Consider the following 351-nt stretch of genomic DNA (forward strand, 5'->3'; position numbering starts at 1 on the left):
AGCCCGGGCTCCCGGCTGGCAGCAGCTCCCCAGAGCCGGGGCTGGCTGCATCTGGGAGACTCCAAACAGCTGTGCTGGGCTCTGGCATCAGCTCTGCACCGGTGCGTGCAGGCGTGCCTCGGAGCAGGCGGTGGGGGAGGGGCCTGAGGCAACGCAGCCCCGGTCTCTCTCTCCTGCTCCTGGCACGGAGGTGATGAGCCAGCCAGCCCAGGCTCTGGGCAGCTGCAGCAAGCAATGGGCAGAGTGCAAACAGCTGCGCTGGGCTCATCACCTCTGTGCCGGGAGCGGGGGAGAGACCAGGGCTGCGCTGCCTCAGGCCCACCACCCTCTCCGAGGCGTGCCTGCATGCGC

The sequence above is a fragment of the Gavialis gangeticus genome, unplaced genomic scaffold, assembly GCF_001723915.1.
Source record: "Gavialis gangeticus isolate Ggan-Ray unplaced genomic scaffold, GavGan_comp1, whole genome shotgun sequence".
Classification (NCBI taxonomy): domain Eukaryota; kingdom Metazoa; phylum Chordata; order Crocodylia; family Gavialidae; genus Gavialis; species Gavialis gangeticus.